This window comes from Sapajus apella, unplaced genomic scaffold (genome assembly GCF_009761245.1).
Source record: "Sapajus apella isolate SASKATOON/1434 unplaced genomic scaffold, GSC_monkey_1.0 scaffold22, whole genome shotgun sequence".
In the NCBI taxonomy this organism is placed as follows: Eukaryota; Metazoa; Chordata; class Mammalia; order Primates; family Cebidae; genus Sapajus; species Sapajus apella.
In genome coordinates, this window is record NW_022436962.1 from 28,668,394 (window position 1) to 28,689,753 (window position 21,360).

The 21,360-nt window shown below is 41.7% G+C and overlaps 1 pseudogene across 1 annotated transcript; it reads right to left on the reverse strand.

The window, feature by feature from the left end:
- Window positions 1–11,178: 11,178 nt before the first annotated feature.
- Window positions 11,179–11,809, reverse strand: LOC116559053 (annotated as a pseudogene). The gene has a single exon (XR_004272283.1). The product of XR_004272283.1 is annotated as an NADH dehydrogenase [ubiquinone] 1 alpha subcomplex assembly factor 4-like (transcript).
- Between the last annotated feature and the right edge of the window lie 9,551 nt (window positions 11,810–21,360).

Sequence of the window (21,360 nt, forward strand, 5' to 3'; positions counted from 1 at the left end):
GATGATCACTTGAGGCCAGGAGTTCCAGACCAGCCTGGGCAACATGGCAAGACCCCGTCTCGACAAAAATTAAAAAAAAAATTAGCTAGGCATGCTGATGCATCCATGTAGCCCCAGTTGAGGTGGGAGGATTGCTTGAGCCCAGGAATTTGAGGTTGCAGTGAGCTATGATTATGCCACTGCACTCCAGCCTGGGTGACAGAGCGAGACACTGTCTCTACAAAAATTAAATTTTAGAAACTGGATTTAGTAAGGAGAGACTTTATTCAAAAGGATTATTGCAAGGATGGGAAGGGGAAGAAAAGGGGACCATTGCAATGGGAGGACCTCTGACTGTTAAGATCTTCCAGAGTCTCAAGATCTAGGCAAACAAGTGAATGAACATTATTACCTCTGTGTTGTGCAGAGCTGAGCACAGAATTTCATCTTCCAGATCCTGAGCTTTAACCTGGAAGGGTTAGTCCTTACTGCCATTGCCTGCAGGGAAAGAGCACCCTAGAATATTTAATGCACAGGAGCATGCAGTAAAGTGGGAAAGGGAGAGGAGGTACGTTTTAACTAGCCTTGGATTAAGGTGGAAATAAAGGGCATATGTGAAGTTTTCCCCAAAACTAGGGCCTTATTTTTTTAAAATCAGAACAGTCATGGACATCTCAAGCAATGGAAAGCAAAGTTCTGCAGTCATTTAACATAGACATAATCTCTATGTACTGTTAGTCAAAGGCCCCTACGACTTCTCCCAACAATCTTAAAGCAGCCTGGCATGAAGGAGCTGGCTCAATGCTAGTCACTAGAAAGGGCATGAGCTCTGAAATCACAACACAAGGGTTCAAGTCCAACCCTCGCGGCTCCTGGTCTGTGCTCTTTCACCTTTATTATAAGGCCAACTTCACTTTCGTTTTACCCCCCAAATATTCATCACTGCATTGAGTTAATGCAATGATACATAAAAAATCAGCAGTCCCTGATAAACTGTGGCCTACTGGCTAAGAAGTGCAGGGCTTTGGAAGGATAGGCAAGGTAACATTGCTGGTTCCACCATGTATTAGCTGTGTAACCTTGGGCAAGTTGCTTACCCTCTCTGAGTCTCAAGTTTTTCAACTGTAGAAAGAAGATAATAATATTACAGAGTTGCTGAGAGAATATGACATTAGGTTTCTAAAGTGTTTAATTCAATACCTGGCTCATAGTAAGTGCTCAATAAACACCAGTTATAAACATCACTGCATTTGAAATTTACAGCTTTTTCAAAGTTAAAGTAAGAAAGAATTTCAGAAGTCCTGTAATTCAGCGTTTTCCAAAGTGTGTTCAAAACACTCACTTCCCTCAAGATGTTCTGTGAAAAAGAGTTCCGTGGCCCAGTATGATGGGTTGTATATTAAAGTCTCCGAGAAGCCGTACAGTAAACAAACCTGTTGAACTTTGATTATTCCAATCTTTATCAAATGAATTTGACTGTAGAACTCTATTCACACATCACATTTTTTTTCTTTTTTGAGATTGAATTTTGCTCTTGCTGCCCAATGGCACGATCTTGGCTTATCGCAACCTCTGCCTCCTAGGTTCAAGCGATTCTCCTGCCTCAGCCTCCTGAGTAGCTGGGATTACAGGCATGTACCACCACGTCCAGCTAATTTTGTGTTTTTAGTAGAGGCGGGGTTTCTCCATATTGGTTAGGCTGTTCTCAAACTCCTGACCTCAGGTGATCCTTCTGCCTCGGCCTCCTGAAGTGCTGGGGTTACAGGCATGAGCCACTGTGCTTGGCCCACACATCACTTTTTAACTTCCAGGTTGCTGGTAGACAGAGCTCAATCACCATTAACCATCATTGAGAATCATAACAGATGCTAGATAACATTTATGGAGGGTTTGCTCTATGCCAGGCACTATGATATGCACACGGCATGTATTATCTCACTCTATTCATAACACTAAGAAGTAGCGATACCGTGTTTTACAGATGAAAACGTAGGCTTAGAAGAGCTAAGTAACTCGTCCAAGGTTACATACCAAGAAATCATCAGCATGCAAAGTCAGGTTGGCTTGGCTCTGGAATTCAGCTTTGCCATCACCCTGTACAGTTTCCACAGCCTACTGCATCACCCCTGACTTTGGACAGTCCTTCCTTGTATTGAGTTGAAATCCAATTCTAGTTCCAATCGCTTTCTCCAGGGTGCACATAAATATATGGTGAAACATATATTTAGTTTCAATTCTAAATATCCTTTATTTGTCATTGTTTCTGGAGTTGTGTTTATTCTGTTCCTTTCTCTCTCTCCTTTTTTTTGAGATGGAGTTTCACTCTTGTTGCCCAGGCTGGAGTGTAATGGCGCGATTTCAGCTGACCACAATCTCCGCCTCTTGGGTTCAAGTGATTCTCCTGCTTCAGCCTGCTGAGTAGCTGGGATTACAGGCATGCACCACCACACCTGGCTAATTTTTGTATTTTTAGTAGAGAGGGAGTTTTTCCATGTTGGTCAGACTGGTCTTGAGCTCCCAACCTCAGGTGATCCTTCCGCCTCGGCCTCCCAAAGTGCGGGATTACAGGTGTGAGCCACCTCACCTGGCCTCCTTTTTCTCTTGACTTGCTCAAATACTTCAGCATTTCATTTGGACTAAACAACTCGAAACTGAACACAATTCTGTCTGCTCTCTGCTCTCTTATGGTATGATATTTGCATTTTTGGGAAGTCACACATTATAAAAACATATAAGAACTATTTTTATTTTTTTGAGATAGAGTCTTGCTCTGTCACCCAGGCTGGAGTGCAATGGCACAACTTCAGCTTACCACAACCTCTGCCTCCCAGGTTCAAGCGATTCTTATGCCTCAGCCTCCTGAGTAGCTGGGATTACAGGTGCCTGCCACCACACCAGGCTAATTTTTGCTTTTTTAGTAGAGACACGGTTTCACCCTGTTGGTCAGGCTGGTCTCAAACTTCTGACCTCATGATCAGCCCACCTCGGCTTCCCAAAGTGCTGGGATTACAGGCGTGAGCCACTGCATCTGGCAGAACTAAATTTTTTTATGTCCATAGCAGCACATTGTTAACAGTTTCTCACCAGTAGCACTACTTTTATTACTTTTATGACTAATTGTCTCCCGTGTTTAGTAAACAAAGCACAAAGCCACTAAAACCAAGTAGCTGGGCTACTCACAGCAGCTTTCCCCCCCACACACTGTGATTGCTCCTAACTACAATCTGTAACCAACAGCAGTTCCTAGTGACGCAAATAGTGCTTTCCATTTTAACAGTTTCATTATAGCCAATTCTAGTTCTGAAAATACCACTGCAAGAAAAACACTTGAATTCTCAATGTGGTTTGACCAACGTAGCTTGGAACTATTACTTTCCTTGTTCTGAACATTATACTTCACTAGTTCAGCCCAGGATCTCATTTATTTTGGGTGGTTGTATTACCCTGTATATACATATGGCGCTTGTCTCCAACCCAAATTAATTTTCTCCTACAATTCTGCTATACATCAGCAGTTATACTTTGGAGCCCACATGACAGGATACTATACTTAACATCTGTTCAAGTTCATCTGTTTAGGTCTGGCTTGTTGTTCCAGCCTGTGTGGATCATCTAGGAGTGGTGATCATTCTCCCTCAGCCTGCCCCAGAGCAGCACTTTCCAACAGGAGGTTCTATGAAGATGGACATGTACCAGATCTGTGCTGTCCAATATGGTACCCACTAGCCACATGCAGTTTTTGAGCACTTGAAATGAGGCTCGTGCAACTGAGAACTGAATTTTAAATTGTCTTTAATTTTAATTACTTTAAATAGCCCCATATGGCTAATAGATGTCACACTGGATAGTGTTATAGCTCTAGACGTTCACCTGAAATGCAGGTAAAAATATTAAGTAGAACAGGGAGCTGCTTCTGTCACTGGAGTCCAAACTCTGGACTGGGGATGGTCATTGAAGGATTATCAACCACCTGTATTTATAATAACTTGGTGCACGATTTTTTCCACCAGCACATGTAAGTATCAGTGAAGGATTTCATCAAGTGCCTTGTAAAAAGCAAGATGGCCTAGAGTGTGTGGCACTGCCCTGCTCTACCAGCCTCATGATTTGTTTTCCTAGAAAACAGGGTTTGTTTTTTTTTTCTATTTGTAGAAATAATACATGCCTACTGTGGCAAAATGCAGGAAAGGACCTAGAGGAAATTAGCAATGACCAAAATTCTGCCATCTTGAGATAACTATTGTTAACATTTCAGCATTTTTTTTTTCAGCTTTTTTCTCTGTTGGTATTTTTCACATCACTGAAATCATACCTTCTCTGTTACTTATATTGTTTTTTTTTTAATTTTCAAAAATCCTTAAAAAAAGGTTTTAATTGACAAAAATGTATTTCTTTACCATGTACAGCGTGTTGTTTTCAAGTATGTATACACTGTGGAATGGCCAAATCAAGTTAATAAGCACACACATTACTTCACATGTATATCATTTTTTGTGGTAAGAACACTTAAAACCTACTCAGCAATTTTCAAGAATACAATAAATTGTTATTAACTATAGTTATATAAACCAAAAATAAAATTCTAAGGCCCTGCAACCATTTGAAAGGATCCCTCCTCCCAGCTAGGGCATTCCAAAGTTAGCCTAAAAAACTGGTTCAGGCCATGATGGGAAAAGAGGGTCGGACATGCCTCATTAGACTGTCTTCCCTTTGGGATTTCAGGAGAAGCCGACCAGCATTTAACGTCAATACAGACCTTAAGTCTGCTAAGAAACATTTACAATCTCTTCTCTCCAAAGCCTGCTACCTGAAGGCTTCACCTGCATGATCAAACTTTGGTCTCCACAACCCCTTATCATAATCCAGACATTCCTTTCTATTCATAATCACTCAACCAATTGCCAATCAAAAATTTAAATTCTACCTATACCCTGGAAGTCCCCCGCTTGAAGTTGTCCCACCTTTCTGGACCAGATCCATGTATATCTTATATGTTTTGGTGTCTCATGTCTCTCTAAAATGTATAACACTAGGCTGTGCCCCAACCACCCTGGCCACATGTTCTGAGGGTCTCCTGAGGGCTATGTCATGGGCCATGGTCACTCATATTTGGCTCAGGATAAATCTCTTCAAATATTTTACAGAATTTGACGCTTTTCATCAACAACACCATGTTGTACAATAGATCTCTTGAACTTAACCCTCTTATCTAACTGAAATTTGTATCCTTTGACTAAACCTTTCCAACCCCTGCCTCCCAGTCCCTGGCAACCACCATTGTACTCTCTGTTTCTATGAGTTCAACTTTTTTTTTTTTTTTTGAGATGGAATCTCACTCTCGTTGCCCAGGCTGGAGTGCAATGGCGTGATCTTGGCTCACTGCAACCTCTGCCTCCCAAGTTCAAGTGATTCTCCTGCCTCAGCCTCCTGTACAAGTTCAACTTTTTCAGATTCAATGTGTAAGTAAGATCATGCAGTATCTGTCTTTCTGTGCCTGGCTTATTTCACTTAATATAATGCCTCCAGGTTCATCCACGTTCTTGCAGATGACAGGATTTCCTTCTTTTCTAAGGCTGGATAGCATTCCACTGTGTATATATACCACAATTTCTTTATCCATTCATGCACTGATGAACACTTAAGTTGATTGCATTGTTTTGACCATTGTGAATAATGCTGGAATGAACATGGGAGTGCAGATACCTCTTTAACATACTGATTTTCTTTTATTTGTGTATGTATATATTATAGCAGTGGGATTGCTGGATTATATGGTAGTGCTGTTTAAAATTTTTTGCTTTTTACATTTTCTTTACTATTTTTAAATTTTTAAGAGTATTTTACAAATATTTCTCACATTATTAAATACTCTTTGAAAACAATCTTGAAGGCTGTATGAACTCATTGTATCAGTGGTTAATAATCTCCATAGCCATTCCCCTGTTGCTCTACTTTCAGCTTGCATCTAAGTTTTTGCTATTACAAATAAACTGTGCTGAACATCTTCTTGTGCAAAATTTAATAATACTTCCTGAAGGTGTATTATTAAATCTAAGAATGTGAACATTGTTAAGGCTAACTCTTCTGAAAGAGGAAATAAGATTATCCTGGACCACATGCTGGTTCTTTGTGGCCAATTCTTTCCCTTCTGAATATTCAAGGCCATCCATTTCATCCTCTCTTTCAGCCACTCATCCCATATTAATGTCAAGTTCACCTTTATATACTTTTACATTCTAATTTCTTAGCCCTTTTGAAAATCAGGAAGACATTGCCTGCCTCATCAGTCTTCCAGAAATATTTCTGTTGATGAAGTTTCCTTAAAAATGAAGTCTCTGATCTGTGAGCTCCCTCAGTACCCTTGAATATGATATATACAGGTCAGAAGACCTGAGCTGTTCTGGGGCAGCAAAGTACATCTTACTGCCTCCTTCTGTACTTGGAGCTTCAAGTTCCCTTTCCAATAGTGCTCTTCAAGTTTCCACCCTGATCATAATTCTCTTTAATAAGGGAAACCAAAGGAGTATGTGGCAGAGAGTGTCAGTCGCTGGGCAAAATTCATGCTCTGCTCTACTTCCCAGGCACACAGCTGGGGGACATCTCCAGACTCCCCTGCAGCCAGATGTGGCCATATCATTGAGGTCCAGCCAGCAAAGCATGGTCAGTAGTAATGTGTGCCTCTGTCGGCCTGGCCATTAAGACCCCTGCATGAAATGGAGATCACACCCAGGGAGACCTTGGAAGTCACATGATGAAGAGGCCAGAGCTTTTGTCAGGCAGCGTGGAGGAGGAGTACCCTGATGACCCACTCACCCTCGACAGTTGTGTTTGACTGTGGACCTGTTTTCTCTTTGGCCACTCTGGGCTCATTTGCAGTTATAACTTCATTGCTTCTGCTTGAGCTGTCCTTCCTTTATCTCAGATCATGAGATCAAGCATGCCTAATTTTTCTCCAAATACCTGGGTCTTTCCTTCTGAACTCCTGGTTCAGAGTCAAGCTGCCCCAGGCTCCTGGATGACAGGGAGCTTTCTCTCACTCTCATCTTACAGTTTCCCCTACCCGTGCAGAATTAGATCCAAAATGGTGCTTCTCTTCATGATTTTCTCTGCTTTCTGAGAAACGGAATTTTCATTTGGGTAAGAATTTGATAGAAATGGTATTTGAAATTTTAATAGAATGGAGAAAAAAAACATTCATAGCCACAGTTGTCTGGTATGTAATGAAGGTAGATCTTGCTGAATGGAACATCCTTCTCTGCTACTTGGTAGGTTTAAATGGCTGAGTTCGGTAGCAGGAATGGTAGAGAAATAAATGACTCTACAGAATAAAGGCGGAAGGATTTGGAGTTCTGGAAGCAATACCAAAGGGAAGGAGTAAGGAGGAGAGAAGGGAGAATGAGGAGAGCAGGCTGGACCACTCCATAAGAGGAACCAGCCTAAAATCCTCATGGGACCGGATGGCTCAAGAGCTTTTGAGAACAGTGGTGTCTAATATTTCATTCAAAGTTGTTGCATAGATCTCCACTCCTTTGAGGGGTTGGTACTAGGCTGGACAGGCGTTGGGGTTCACTTGGGTGGCTGGCAAAATATTAGGGAAAGTTAGAAGATTATAGTCTCAAACCTTTTGGAAGGCCAAAAGTTCTGATGGAACAGGCTGACGGCAGCCAGTGTTAGAATTTTAAGTCATAGGGTAAAAGAACAATAAAGTTTCCCCAGCTAAGTCTGTTTACCCCACATTCCTTTGTCTCTACTCTATTGTGTTTGCTGATGTAAACTTTGTGCTGATGGCCCTCTCAGGGAGATGTCAAAGGGGAATTGCCTGTTAACAGTGTTTACTCTGGGCCCTGGAACCAAAAGCTTTTATCATTAGTAAAACCACTCTTTCAACCATGTTAATTATCCACAAGCATGTTAGTTAAAAACCTCTGTTAAAAAATTTATACTGAATAAATGTGAGGATGGAGAGGGAGTCTTGGTCAATTGGCTGCCATTGCCCTCTGTAAGCAGCTGACGACCGTCCCTAACCCACCTGAATCACTGAATCAGGTGTGAGAGTGCATTTATTCATCCGTCTTTGAGTGAGGGTCTGCAGGACAGACCTCCACAGGTGGTGTCAATGTCTCAGGTGGTGACCCCCATGTGAACAAGGTCACAGGTGGTACCCCGTGTGGGGGACCCCATGTGAGGTGACCCGATGTGACACTTGCCACAGCTGGTGCCCAAACAGGGACCCATAGACATGATCAAGGTCCCAGACACGGACAGCACACAGATGCTGAGACAGTCCACAAGCTGAATTCTCCAGATGCAGGGGCTGAGAACCAGCGGTGACTATACGTGTGAGCCTCTGCCCACCTTCTGCCCTGGCCTGCCTCCTGAGAACTTGCCAAACTTTTGAGAAGGAATTTAGACTTCCAAAGGATGAAGAATAGAAGTTTGAACCAATCTTATCTAGGGAGGCTCCCATTGACATCCAAATTATGTAATAAACATGGCCACTAGTGAAATACTACTACTATTACTACCACAAAAATAAGAAATTAAGTAGTTAGGTCAGGAATTTGGCCCGTTCCAACACTGAGACTGGAAAGATTACACAGTGTGCCTGAGGGACGCTCTGCTCTTGTTCTCAGGTTCTCTGGCTCCTATTCCTTGTGTCCTCAGTCCTTGCCTGTGAAGAGGGTGCAGTGAGCAGGGTAGCTCCTCACCCTCCTCCTCGGGTACCAGGTGCTCCTGGGCCCTCAAGGACTCAGCTCTTCCTTGAGCAGCTCCTGCAGGGGCTGTTGGTTTTATCAGTGGCTCATTCTGTCAAAGAGCTGAGCTCAGGGGTACATATTGGGGGAGTGAGGTTCCTACTACCTTGGAGACAGTTTTTTCCTAATAAGGGGAAGCATGTGAGAAATAAGTTCATTAGTAAGTTCATCATTGGTCATAAAAATATTTTATCTAATGGCAGAAGGCCTAAATCTTTGTTCCCATGAAAGATTTACTCCTCAAACCAGGATGAACTAAAGGTGGTGAGACATTGGGGCCGTCTGGGCAGCTGTGGAGAAAGAGTCTGTGGATCTGACCTACCGTTCTCCTCTTGTCCAGATAAGGATGTGTGTTTGTGTGTTGACTGGTGAGGACGGGAGGAGGTTTCCTGAGTGCAGAGTGCCAAAGTGCAAAGCCTGAGATAAAAAGTCATAAATAGACCTAGAGCCTGACCCAGAGCCAGGCCCAGTGTCCTTGGGCTGGTAAGGCTTGCAGGCCAGGTCCCAGTTGGGGAGGGGGGACTGGGGCTGAGCAGCTGCTGTGGAAATTTCCATGGGCTATCCACTAGCTCTTGGTAAGCTCTTGCACTCGGCATGGCATGGGCAGGACGTGGGTTATGAAAGAGGCACAAGACTGAGTCCAAGCTTATAAGACGCTAGGCCCCTAGAGAAAAGACTCTTGCCAAAGAAGCAAGTAAACAAACAGGTTGGAAAATCTTGAAACAAAATTGTAAATAAGGCCAAGGCATGGAACCAGTCAAGAAAAGTCAATATCACCTTCCAATTATTAGAACCTCATTTCACCTTCTCAGGAAAATGTTGAAAATATGAACTTTGCATTAAGGTAAAAGTGGATTTCATTATTTTAAATACTAATAAAGAGGTCACAAACAATAAGTTTTTTTTAAGAAAAATAGTTTTTTTACAGGAGTTTTAAAATGTTTTTTATATTGAGTAGCTATTTCATGTTTTCTTAAAACAATTATTGTACTGAACTAAAAATAAACTAGGTAGTTTGTTCACATAACAAATATACACTCAAAGACATGCTTACAAATTTTCCACTTGTCCATTTTTCTGTTCTCAGCATTACTTCAAATGCCTCATTCCGTCATCATGTTGAATTGTTCAGCATCTTTTATATCATTTCCAGGGCATCTCTGGGAGTAATGATGCCTATCTTCCCTCAGCACACTGATAACTCCAATATACCCACAATTCACACCTTTTCTCTTCTCTGATGTGTGCCACTTTTTGGCACAACAGAAAAAACACACTACTAGGATTTGAAAAACTAAATTCTGGGCGGGCTTAGGTCATATAGTACAGAAACCTTAGGTCATATATTCTTGTTTCTCCACTGTAAAAAATAATTCATATTTGCTTGGTCCTTTGTAGTCCTTTACTATTTCACTGATCTTTATGATAACCCTTAAATTTAAGTAAGGTAGCATTATGCTCATTTTAGAGAAGAAATTCAATCTCAAAGAGGATATAGTCTTCCAAAGATCCCACAAGTAGTAATATATTAGGCAGAGCTAAACTCACACACTCTCACTCAAGATCCTAGTACCAGTACATGCCATGCTAGTAAGTTTGCTGAAACAGATGAAGCAGTGATTTCTCAGGTCCCTTCCAATGATCCTGTTCTCTGCTTTTACTTGCTATTTTTCCTCTCCTCTCTCAACTAGTGTTAACATCCAAAACTATATGTAATCACCAAATTTCATTTACCATGGTTTTTTGATTTAATCTTAAAATTTTTCTATTTCCATGTTAAATCTAGAGAAATGTTACTTTTTCAAAAGTTTCTACTGCTGCCTGCCTCTCTGAAGGCCAATGGGACTTACCTATTTGTTTGTCAAAGGGAATGTTACAAATTCCCAACATTTTGTAAACACCACTAATTACTTTTTATAACTGTAAAGACAATTATTCCATACTTAAAGCCAATTCAAAATAAAATAAATCCTCAATACTTTTTATTCCCTGGAGTAGTAATTTTAGTTAGATTCTATTGATTTATTATTTTCTCCTGTGTGCCTTTATTTGAGAAACACTGTTAGTCTACTTTGCTATCAAGTCTCTTTCCCTAACAAGAAAATATCAGTCTTAAGAGTCAGGAAAGCTTTTACTTTCACTATCACATATGAAGAATGAACTAAACATCAAACTTGGAAAGTAAAACTTAAATGAGGGATTCAGGACATTTCCCAAGGGGTCATATGACCATTTAAAAGTGGGTTTGATGTGCCTAAAATAACAAATTAACTCTTTTATTTAAAGGTGCAGATGTGCTGATTAGTCATGCTGACATGTACGTATGAAATATGCCGAAACCAAATTAAAAGAAAACAAAATACATTCGATGGCAATCTTGAAAAGTCAGGGAGCTCAATAAATATTAATAGCATGCTCTCACAATGAGAGCATTAAACACTTGGTAAATTAACATAATTTAATAAAAATGAGAAAATATACAGGATGAGGGGTAAGGAGTACACAGAGGACATTTTTGTGCCTTTCTTCATTTTGATTGTATTGCTTTCTTGTCTTCAGGAGGGAAGATGTTGACTTCAAAAGTAACAAAGTATTTAAGAAGGGAATTCACATCTTTCTGTTCTAGATGGTATTCTTGCGCTGTTTTCTCAGCAGTCCATGTTTCTGGATAAAGCTTATGGTTATTGAGAAGTGTCAATTTTTCTACAATGGAAATTTTGCCTTTGGGAATGCTCTTAATATTTATCATATCAAAGTGATGGCCTTTCAGCAATCTGAATTCCTTTGGCTCTTGACATGTTTCAGCAGCTTTTACCTGCACAGAAGACACAGGATCTTTGGAATCAACATACATACCTTTTAGAAATGATAGTAGCTTGTCACCTTTACGGGCAATCTCTCCCTTAATTTCTGGATAGATGCTAATCTGCTCTCACAGGAGGCTGCTGGTAGAGGGGTGCCTGCAGCGGGAGAGGGCTTCATCTTGCTGATTTCCCGTTCTGCTCGGTTCTCTAGGTTGAAATTCCTGATCCCACAAGTCACCACAGCCCCCATCTCCTCATAACCTGATGCTGTCAGGTTCATGCCACATGTCAGAAAAAACTTTTTATAATTAATCACCACTTGCCAGAGTTTGAGATACTCTTAAGAATTCAGGTTAAACTTACAAATTGTTTTTAGTACAGAACAATGACAAATTATCCAAAGACATTAGTTCCATGTATTGGTAATTGTTACCAAAAGCCTTACAGTGTGAAATTTTGTAAAATCAATGTTGCAACTATCCCAGGAATTGGAGATTTGTTTTTTTCCTCTCTAGTAAGATTCAGGTCGTGTGTGTGTGTACAAGTGTGTGCACACGTGTGCATGTGCAATGTATGAACCCACAATGCTCACCATAATGCTGCACTCCCAATGCACTGGTTAAGATACCTTTGCTTGTAAGTAAAGAAGCCATGAAGAGGATATATTAGTTCACATGGCTGATATGTTAAATGTTAGGGCAGCCTTCTAGTAAGTTTCAATCAGGGCTCCCGCACCATTTCTCTCTAATTCTCTCTGCCCTGCCCTTTTGTGGCCAGATTCCTTTTCAGGCTGGCTCATTCATGGTGGCAAGATGTCTGTGAAGAGCAACTCAGCCAACAACAACTTTTCTAAGGAGAGAGGAGCTATTGTTTCCTACAGTCATTGCATAGAAGTCCTGAGCTTCCTTCTGATTGGACCATCCCAGGACCAGTCATTGAGGATGTGCCATGTGCTGGTTGGCTCAGGCTGAAAAACCTATCACTTTATCAAGTGAGTTGGGATTGACTTATACCAGGGGACATGATATGGTTTGGCTGTGTCCCCACCCAAATCTCATCTTGAGTTGTAGCTCCCATACTTCCCCACGTGGCATGGGAGGGAGCTGGTGGGAGGTAATTGAATCATGGGGTGGGTGGGGGAGCTTTCCCATGCTGTTCTTGTGATAGTGAATAATTCTCGTGAGATCTGATGGTTTTATAAAGGGGAGTTCCCATGCACAAGCTCTCTTGCCTGCCACCATGTAAGATGTGACTTTGCTCCTCATTCACCTTCTGCCACGATTGTGAGGCCTCCCAAGCCATGTGGAGCTGTGAATCAGCTAAACCTCTTTCCTTTATAAATTACCCAATCTCGGGTATGTCTTTAGTAGCAGCATGAGAACAGACTAATATAGTAAATTGGTACTGATAGTGGGGTGCTGCTGTAAAGATACCCAAAAATGTGGAAGTGACTTTGGAACTGGTTAACAGGCAGATGTTGGAACAGTTTGAAGGGCTTGAAACTTCCTAGAGACTTGTTGAATAGCTTTGACCAAAATGCTGATAGAGATATGGACAATAACATTGAGACTGAGGTGGTCATATCACTATCAGCCTCATCCAGGCTGAGACGGAGATGAGGAACTTGTTGGGAACTGGAGTAAAGGTCACTCCTGCTATGCTAAGAGGCTGGTGGCATTTTTTTTTTTTTTCTTCTTTGAGGCTGGTGGCATTTTGTCCTTGTCCTAGAGAGCTGTGGAACTTTGAACTTGAGAGAGATGATTTGGGGTATATCTGGCAGAAGAAATTTCTAAGTGGCAAAATATTCAGGAGAAAGCAGAGCATAAAGTTTGGAAAATGTGCATCTTGGCGATGCCATAGAAAAGAAAAACCCATTTTCTGGGGAGAAATTCAAGTCAGCTGCAGAAATTTTTAGTAACAAGGAGCCCAATGTTAATCACCAAGACAAAGGAGAAAATGTCTCCAGGGCATGTCAGAGGTCTTCACGGCAGCCCCTCCCATCACAGGCTTAGAGGCCTAGGAGGCCTTCTGCCATGATTTTGAGGCCTTCACAGCCATGTGGAACTGTGAGTCCATTAAACCTCTTTCCTTTATAAATTACCTAGTCTCGGTTAGCAGCGTGAGAACAGACTGATATAGGGCACCAACCCTGGAGCTGGGTGAGACCAGTGCCACTCAAATTGATGGTGGCTACACAGTGGGGAGGAGAAGGGTGATAGACATTCCAACGTCTACCACACCTTGGTAACAATTTAAACATTTTTTTTTTTTTGCTTTGAAGGGTACTTTCTAGGTATAAGGCACTATAAGAGATATAACGATACACAGCTGACAATCTATTAGGTACAAAAAGACAAGCTGACAAATAACTACAATACATTATTAGGTGTAATGTAAAAATGACACATATAAATGCAAAAACAAAGTACATGGCAAATGTAAAGGAGAGAGACAGATTGTTTCTGACTGAGGTGATCAGAGAGGTGTCGCATAGCAAATAACGCGGGAATTAGGTCTTAAAGAGTGAGTGGGATTTTAATGATTATGGAGAAGGAGGGGCATGGGAGGTGGGGAGCTTTAAGAGTAAAGACCCAGAGGCAGAAAGCCAAGGGGGAGTTGGAGAAAGGGCCCAGGTAAGTTGGAGCACAAGTTCTAGAAGTTGCTGCTAAGGCAAGAAATGTTTCCCCAATACAAAGAAATCTCAGAGTTCAGATAATACCTAAGGAGCTAGGATAATAAAGTCAGGGAACAAGGTGACAATGTCTTTATTTTCTCCCATAAAGAAACCTGGCTCAAGCCTCCATTCACCTGATTAGTAGAAAATTTGGTATCTCCTCCATGGGGCTCCCCGACTCCTTAATTGTGTTCAACCCAATGCTTTACATATTCCTGACTTTCACATGCAGGCAGAGGCCACTGGTCTCTAGTCAGTCCAGTAGCCAACACCCATTCCCAGGGCTCTGTGGCTCCTCAGGGAGGACAGTCCTACTCATGTCACTTTGAACTTGGTCATGAGTGTTCCTTCCCAGGGTCCAGGGCCATGATCTCAGAGCTCTGCTCTTCAGTTAAATTCACAGCTTCCCTACCTGCCAAGTCACTCACTGTCCCAAGGACTTTGGATGAGAAATAGCTTGGGATACCCACGTGGATGCAGAATTCCTTTATTTATTTATTTATTACTTTGAGACAGAGTCTCACTCTGAGGGAGCACAGTGGTGCAATCCCAGCTCACTGTAACCTCTGCCTCCCAGGTTCAAGTGATTCTCCTGCCTCAGCCCCCTGAGTACCTGGGACTACAGGCGCCTGCCACCATGCCTGGCTGATTTTTGTATTTTTAGTAGAGATGGGGTTTCACCATGTTGGCCAAGCTGGTCTTGAACTCCTGACCTCAGGTGATCCTCACTCCCAAAGTGCTGGGATTACAGATGTAAGTCACCACAACCAGCCCTGGATGCAGAATTCCTATCCTCTGTTCTTCTCTGGGATCCAACTGCACCAGAAGGCAGGGAGATTTTTCTTGTTGTCTGTCCCTCAACCCCCACCATGGGCTTCCCCCTTGTGTACCCTTCCCTTGCCACACTCCCCGGGGTTCGTGGGGGTGGAGGCACCTATCTGAAATACCTTACCATGACCAGGAACACTGACATCTCTCTCACTGGTGAGGAAAAGAGGAAAGAAAATAAAACCCAAAGTTCAGACACCACTGGGACTTTCTGTTCTCAGATTTTTAGGTCCACGCCTCTTAGTTTCTTCCAGGATTGCTTATTTCATCCAAGGGAGCTAGACCCTCCTGTGCTCTTTTATTAAAAGTTCATCATCATGCCCGGCTAATTTTTGTATTTTTAGTAGAGACAGGGTGGGGTGGCAGAGGGAGGAGAATCACTTGAACCCCGGGCGGCAGAGATTGCAGTGAGCCGAGATCATGCCAGTGCACTCCAGTCTGGGCAACAGAGCAAGACTCTGTCTCAAAAAAAAAAAAAAAAGGAAAAAATTTTCATATTGGCCAAGTGCAGTGGCTCACGCCTGTAATCCCAGCACTCTGGTAGGCCAAGGCAGACAGATCACGAGGTCGAGTTTGAAGCCAGCCTGAACAACATGGAAAAACCCCGTCTCTACTAAAAATACAAAGTTAGCCAGGCATGTTGGTGCATGCCTGTAATCCCAACTACTCAGGAGGCTGAGGCAGGAGAATTGCTTGAACCTGGGAGGTGAAGGTTGCAGCAAGCTGAGATTGTGCCATTGCACTCCAGCCTGGGCAACAAGATTGAAACTCCATCTCAAAAAAAAAACCAAAAAAACTACAAAAGTTCATATTAACATTTAACCTTCTTGTTCATTGGCAAAATCTGGTCCTTGGTTCATCCTCACCTTGAAGTTGAAATTCTTTTACTTGCAGCCACTTAGACCCTGCCTTGACGGCATTTCCTGCCCACAGCAGGCTCTGAACTGAGCCTCACGTTCTGTTTTGGACATGTGGTGACTCTCGTTTCTAAATTCCCCTTCACAATTGCACTCTCTTCACCCTGCTTCTGTATACTCACAAGGAAGTGGGCAACAATTTGTCAGAGTTAGGCTTGGCTCATGGTTTGCAGCTTCTTGCCTGTTTGCTGCTTCTCTAGTTTGTAAACTTGAGGCCCAAATATGGAAGTTACTCCAAACCTTATGTGAATTAAAAACAAGTATCAAGTGACTGTCTGAGGGAGAACAAAGTCAAATACATATTCAGCAATAGGATAGCTTTCCCCCCACACTAGAACATTTAAGAACAGGAGAATGAACTATACACATATATATATATATATATATATATATTTATTTTTTTTTTTTTTGTGAGTCAATCTCACTCACTCTGTCACCCAGGCTGGAGTGCTGTGGTGTGATCTTAGCTCACTGCAATCTCTGCCTCTTGGACTCAAGTGATTCTCCTGCCTCAGCCTCCCGAGTAGCTGGGACTACAGGTGTGCACCAGGCTGATTTTTTTGTATTTTTAGTAGAGATGGGGTTTCGCCTTGTTGGCCAGGCTGGTCTCGAACTCCTGACCTCAGGTGATCTGCCCACCTCAGCCTCCCAAAGTGCTAGATTACAGGCATGAGCCATGGCGCCAGGCCTATATGCTTTTTTTCAATTCAGTGGTTACTTCCTAATTTATGTTGTTTAAGCAGCTATTTTCCCTTAATGGAATCAACCTAGAATAGTTGCCTGTGGAGAGGGAGCTAGGGGGCAGTGATTGGAAAGAGACATGAAGGAACTTTTTGGAGGGATAAAATTGTTCTATATTTTTAATATTTTTTTTCTTTGAGATGGAGTTTCACTCTTTTCACCCAGGCTGGAGTGCAATGGCGCGATCTCGGCTCACCGCAGCTTCTGCCTCCTGGGTTCAGGCAATTCTCCTGCCTCAGCCTCCTGAGTAGCTGGGATTACAGGCACGCACCACCATGCCCAGCTAATTTTTTGTATTTTTAGTAGAGACGGGGTTTTACCATGTTGACCAGGATGGCCTCGATCTCTTGACCTCGTGATCCGCCCACCTCGGCCTCCCAAAGTGCTGGGATTACAGGCGTGAGCCACCGTGTCCGGCTAATTTTTTTTTTTTTTTTGAGACAGAGTCTTGCTCTTGTTGCCCAGGCTGAAGTACAATGGCGTGATCTCGGCTCACCACAACCTCCACCTCCAGGTTTCAAGAGATTCTCCTGCCTGAGCCTCTTGAGTAGCTGGGATTACAGGTATGCACCACCACACCAAGCCAATTTTTGTATTTTTAGTAGAGACAGGGTTTCTCCATGTTGGTCAGGTTGGTCTTGAATTCTCGACCTCAGGTGATCCACCTGCCTCAGCCACCCAAAGTGCTGGGATTACAGGCGTAAGCCACTGAACCCGGCCAATTTGTTCTACATTTTGATGAAGGTGTTACAGGATATTTTCATTTGCAAAAATTTATGAACTGTAGACCTTAGATCTGTGCATTTTACCATATATAAATTATATCTCAGTTTAAGCATAGAAAAATTAAACCAGTGATTATGATCTACTTGGGTAATGTCCATATGCTACAGTGTGCCAAATAAAAAATAATGCCCTATTGAGAAGGTAGACATGTGCTGTAAGCATCAGCTATGAAAACAGAAAAGTCAAAGACATTGTTAATGGACTGAGCTGGGATTTTTCCAGTTGTGGGGAGCTGAGCCTCTTCTGTAATGTGCTTAATCACTTCTAATTGTACAGTCAGCTAATTATAGTAATTAGTCTTGCCTTAGTTCAACAGAGTTGAACTCAGTCATTCTCTTAGCAGGACTGGGTTGGATTTTCCTGTATCTAGCGACTTCCTCAGATTGTGGCCTGCAATGGTGCATTCCTGGGGCTTCAGAAATGATCTGTTTGTGCTGGGTTTTCACCACTGAGTGTTTGAGGGGTGAGGGATGTGACTAATCATGGAGCCAGTGAGTCATGCGTGTCAGGTCTCTGAGCACAGCAAGAGCACTTTGGGCCCTGCACTGCACCACTCTCAGCATTCTCATCCAGCCTCGCTTAGGTCCAAGTCAATCACATTTTGAAAACAGACAGGATTATTCACTGCAGCACTGTTTGTAATAGCAAAATAATAGAAACAGTCTGCAGGACAGGAGACTGATTAAATAAATTATGGTTCATCCATATAATGTAATACTGAGAAAAAGAATGAGGATGCTCTCCACATACTGATCTGGAAAGAGCTGCAAGTTATACTGCTACATGAAAAAAGCAGAACCCAGTGCTCAGTGAGGCCATTTGTATAAAATATGAGTATAGGTTTGTATTTTCTTGTTTATGTATAAAGAAACTAAAAAGAGATAAGAAACTTGGTAACAGAGGAGATGTTTATGTGGGAGGGCAAGGGAATTGTGGGCAGGAGGTTTGGGAAGTGGGTGGGAAAGGGATGGAATTAGGGAAGACTTTTCACTGCAAAATCTTTTTGAAATAGATTTTTAAATATTCAAGTGAATGTATTATTACCCAATGAAAGATTGAAATCAATTAATTAAAATGGACAACAGTTTTTAAAAATAGAAAAAAGTTGTAGAGGAAGGAGGATTCCAGTGATCATATAATCTAACATTTCCCAAATATTGGTTTGTAAAGATACAATGGGAAATTTGTGTATTTAAAGCAACAGTGGGCCAGGCCTGGTAGCTCATGCCTATACTTTGGGAGGCAGATGCAGGCAGATCATTTGAACCCAGGCATTCAAGACCTCCCAGGGCAACATAGTAAGACTCTGTCTTGACAAAAAAAAAAAAAAAATTAAATAATGGGCATGGTAGTGCTTGTCCGTAGTCCCAGCTATTCCGTAGGCTGCGACAGGAGGATTGCTCAAGCCCAGGAGGTTCAGGCTGCAGTGAGCCATGACTGTGCCACTGCACTCCAGCCTGGGTGGCAGTGAGACCCTGTCTCAAAAAATAAAACAAAGCAATAGTGGAATCTATTTTGACTCCTACTTTTTTATGTTTATGCATAATTTTTTTTGAGATGGAGTTTCACTTTTGTTGACCAGGTTGGAGTGCAATGGCACGATCTTGGCTCACTGCATTCTCCAATTCTGAGGTTCAAGTGATTCTCCTTCCTTAGCCTCCCAAGTAGCTGAAGTAGCTGAGATTACAGGCATGTACCACTAGACCTGTCTACTTTTATATTTTTAGTAGAGATGGAGTTTCACCATTTTAGTCAGGTCAGTCTAAAATTCCTGACCTCAGGTCATCCACCTGCTTCGGCATCCCAAAGTGCTGGGATTACACGCATGAGCCACGCTACCTGGCCCATAAAAGAATTTTTAAGCAGTTGTTTTCCCACTATGACAAAACTCTCTGAGAGCCCCTGTGGTGTGGAGTGGACACACCAGACGGCTGTGGAGAGCAGGTGTCCAGGCTGTGACTCGGTTGCTTTGGCATCTTCCTGCTTGAAAACATTTCTTCTTGTGCATATATATATATATATATATATATTATATATATATATATATATATTTTTTTTTTTTAGCAGAGTCTCTCACTCTGTTGCCTAGGCTAGGGCACAGTGGTATGATCTCAGCTCACTGCAACCTCTGCCTTCTGGGTTCAAGTGATTTTCCTGCCTCAGCCTCCAGAGTAGCTCAGCCTCCAGGTTAGCTGAGATTACAGCTTGTACCACCATACCTGGCTCATTTTTTGTTTGTATTTTTAGTAGAGACAGGGTTTTGCCATGTTGGCCAGGCTGGTCTTGAACTCCTGACCTCAGGTGATCCACCTGCCTTGGCCTCACAAAGTGCTGGAATTATAGGTGTGAGCCACTGTGCCTGGCCTGTTTTTATCCTTAACCATGTTTAATTAATACTCCAAATGGTCAAGGAATCAAAAAGAATCTTGCTGTTGAACACAGCTAGGTAATGTAGAACATGAAAATTATTATTCTACAAATATGCCTCAGGACTTTTTCTCTAGATCTGAAAACTGTGATAAATCAACTTCTCATATAGAATATTCAGTGATTCCACTTTATAATCTAGTGTTAATGTGAAACTATTGCAACCAGTATATGAAATGATTTTCTAAGTATTATAACTAAAGGCTATATTTGATGTGTCATTTATAAGTGAAAGATGAAATTATTAAAGTAAACTAATGTATTTGGGGTGTGCAAAATGTGAGAATTTCATATACATATTATCTATGGGGCAGTAACATCAGGATGACTTTACAAATTAATTTAGGAAAGTCACTAAACAAAGAACAACAATGACAACAAGGAGCAATAACTACAAATCCTGGGGAGGGAGGAGAATCTGATTGCCAGAGATGCTACATTATATTATTTAAAATGTCCAGTTTTCAACAAAAAGTATGAGACATGCAAAGACACAAGGAAGTATGGTCCATGCATAGAGGAAAAATGTGATCAGTAGGAACATAGATAATGTCTCAGCCATTGGACTTATTAAACAAAGACTTTAAGTCAGCTACTTTAAATATATTCAAAGAAATAAATGAAACCGTGTCTAAAGAAAAAAATAAAAGTATGAGAATGATGTCTTACAAAATAGGGAATGTCAATAAAAACACAAATTATTTTCAAGATCATCAAACATGTTCTGGAGTTAAAGATACAATAACTGAAATGAAAAATCTAGTGGGGCTCAACAGCACATTTGAGCAGGCTGGAGAAAGAATAAGCAAAATTGAAAATAGGTCAAGTAAGATTATCCAGTTTGAGGAAAAGAAAAAAAAAGAATGAAGGAAAAAAATGAAATATTTTTTTTACAGCCTCAGAAATCTGTGAGTTCCATCAACCATACAAACGTAATGGGAGTCCCAGAAGGAGAAAGGGAGTGTTTATATTACATAATGCTGTACTCACAGATACATTTTTAAAAAATGTCTTAACTAAGATGGCAGTATATGATCATTAACTAATACTTTCAGGTACACCAGACAATCAGAGTGAGGTACCCCATGAATGAAATCTATGTTTCAAATGTTTTCCTGATAACATTTGGATTTTATTCAAAATTTGAAAGGCTGTCCTCTTATCAGCTACAGTTAGATCTATCCTTGCCCTTGCCTTGTAGTGGGCTTCACAAAGAATAATAGTAATGACTGTTATTCACTGTTTTCTTCTTGTTCACCCTGCCCACATTATTAGTGTTATCTTCAGGCTGGGCCTTTTTTGCAGATACCTTTTTTTTCTTTTTTTTTTTTTTTGAACGGGGTTTCACTCATTTTTCCCTGGCTGGGGTGCAATGGCCCATTTTCGGCTCCCTACAACCTCTGACTCCCGGGTTCAAGCTATTCTCCTACCTCAGCCTCCCGAGTAGCTGG